Raw genomic sequence first — 3140 nt, forward strand, 5'->3', positions numbered from 1 at the left:
CGGGGCCCCTCCCCGGGCAGATGGAGCTCGTTAGCCCATAAGGCAATCCATCTACGTCCTGAGGACCTCGCTGCCACCGTCCAAGCGTGCTTGGCCCCGGCAGATGAACCTCAGGATTAAAGGGTGGGCTCAGTTCCGCGCACACTGTGTCTCACCTAAAAAATCCAATGCGCAGGCTGGAAGGTGGAAAGACCTTCCCCGGTTCTTCGTTCGTGAAGACTGGCCATTTACTTTATAATTTGATCCAAATGATATTATTTCTTCTCAATTAAATACATTTCCTTAGACGTGGTAAGATACAGAAAGCAGAATAACATATGCACTGTATAAAGAAGAATAACATATGCACTGTATTTGGAGGATTAAAAAAGAAAAAAAAAAAGAAAATCTATTTAGTTCAAAAATCCTTAAGTTTGGATTAAACTCCAAAAGACAAAAGTTACATTTCTAAATTTTTCTCCACAATCAAAAAATGTTAAAACTTCTACTCTATGAAGAATAATAATGATTTACTACGCTGGAATTTGAAACTGATGGGTAGAGGCTGACTTCTTCTTAGGCATATAACCTTGGCTCATATAAATCCATATTGCTATCAGCAATATTTCTTAGGATTGTATAGCATTCCTTATAAAGATAGGGATGAAAGATGGAAATTTACCTATTAACAGCTAACTTTATTAATTTAGACAATAATACTTGTTCATCAGAAGTTGCCAAGTATTACTACTCAAATAAGTAAACATGAGTTGCTATTGAAATAACAGCACATCACTTGAACTATTACATTACATGGCCTCTTCTACGAGTAGGCAACTTCACCTCCAAAAGCATTATAGCACTGGTAAAACCTGCAAGACCATGTCTAAGAGATCAGGTACAACTGGAAAGACAGTTAAAAAGATCAAATTCTAATTTCTGTAATTTCTCTTAGTAGAATGACACTACTTCCCCTCCTGAGACTAATAGTACATTGTCAAATTTGTCCATCTGTCAGACTGACTTTCCAGTACCTTTTAAAAATCTCTAGAGAGAAGAAAAATACAATTTATCAGTTTAAAGTAGATAGAGGCAAACCAAAATTGGTTTGGTTCCATCTCTATATTTATTTAGCTGGAATCATGTCCATGTAAAAAAAGGTAATTTCTCTATGCTCTGTTTATAGCAGCTAAATCTCTTGCTCTGTTCCTATAGGAAGCCCTTGATTTCAGAGGAGATAAAAATTCTTCTAGCTCATCTACTCTACAAAATATGGAAAGAAAAGTTGCAAAATGCAGGAAGATCATTAAGTTTTTTCTTTAGGAAGATGAGAATAAAAAGGATATATGAACAGAAAAACCTGTAACTCAAGGTCAAAATAGGTAAGCATATGTCCTCCATTCTTTAAGATACAAGTCTTGACAGCATTTGGATAAATAATTACAGGAAGACTAGCAAACTTCCGTAATCCCCACAACTACTGAGCTGTCTGAGGTAATTTCCAGTAATTCTTGGAAGTGGAGCTCCTTCACTCTTTCCACTCCAAGGCATTCTCAGAGTATCTCCTGCCTGCTCTTCAGAAAACAGCAAGAGCTGAAGCAGATCTGAAGGCAGATTATTGTTCGGAATCTTTGAACCACGGGCACTCAAGACTAAAATAGATGTGATTAGTAAACTACTGCTTGCTGTACAACAGTTTCTTCACTTGTTTAATTAGAATACATATACAGAAATAATTTTACAGAATGGGCCACCTCCTCCAGGGCAGTCAAATGAACAATTCAGACATAGCATGTTACACTTGTATATAGATGAGACCATTTGCCACTGATATAAGCAGCCCTTCATGAGAATCTTGTGTATCCTCTGCAATATTCTGGTGGGAGAGAGCCTTATCAATCCAGTTATGCACAAAAGACTCTTCTTTTCTTAGGAAAGGAAGATGTGGATCAAAAAACACTGTAATCTGAAAGACTTTTCAAATAAGCATACGAAAATCTCCTTCTAACAAATGCAGGCCTAACTTTCACTTCACTCAGTTCACTTGAATCTTTGGAAAGAAGACTTTGACAAAGACAGGCAATATTAAGCCATACCATGTGTAGTTATCCTATCTCCAGCACAGTTATTGAGTTGTCTTCTCTTGTATTTGCTCTCACCTCTAAACTACTGGTAGGATGGAAGTGAAGGACAAAAAGATACTAAACTATAGTGAGTAGTATAAGCTTACTTTTACATATCTTAACCATCGAAGCTATTTGGCCATAGATATGAATAAAATGAGTCATTGAATCCCCTCAAATCTTAATTTTAATCACCGCACTCAACTTCAGTGTTCAAAGTAAATTCTAAGAAAACTGGAAATGCTATAGGAATGGTCACAGAATATTATGGTTTGGGGAGGTTTCTAATAATAAAATCTAACAATATGGAAAATGAGCTCTTCTCTCAAGAAATGGTTGAAATAGCCCTGAAGCTGTTCTTTCTCTTCTTCTTGGAGATGCTTTTGTTTTTCATCACATGCTTACATGTTCATTGAGCCCTAGCAAATGTTACTGTGACAGGACCATTCACGATTTCCCTAAATCTGAATGAGTGTATAGGAGGGAGGAAGAAGGGGAACTGTGCATAGCTGGGCAACATGCCATTCTCAAAGCAATTCTCAAAGCAATCTTTCATTTATAAGCTAAGCCGTTGATATAAAAAGGATAGCAAAGTAACATGGCAAATGGAAAAGACACTCTGAGATCCAGTCTTTTGACAAAGCCTTTTTTTTCTTTTTTTTCTTTTTTCTTGAGAAAGGACAATCTATGTGTATCATCATGTGCAATTTGTAAAGTAATTCCATCATGTTTTAAGGAAGATAGAAGCAAGAGAAAGCTTGAAGACTGATTACATAATCGTAGTCTAAGCAAAGTATGCAGTAGAAATGTTAAATAGCCTGAGCAGGAAAGAAAAACCAAAAAAAACTATGCTTCTGCATACTCATGTGATGTCCCACTAATCGCTAGCAGAGCCTAAAGGATCAGTCTCAAAATTCAGCTTAAATACAGAAGCAGCTAAAATGAGCATAATCTATAAAAATATAAATTCCATAATGTTTGGTTATTTTGTACTTTTATGATGCTTTTCCTATTATGAAAATCTATGCTTATAGATTC

This window comes from Empidonax traillii, unplaced genomic scaffold (assembly GCF_003031625.1).
Source record: "Empidonax traillii isolate 1590-97213 ecotype Southwest subspecies unplaced genomic scaffold, ASM303162v1 scaffold966:size223555, whole genome shotgun sequence".
Lineage (NCBI taxonomy): Eukaryota > Metazoa > Chordata > Aves > Passeriformes > Tyrannidae > Empidonax > Empidonax traillii.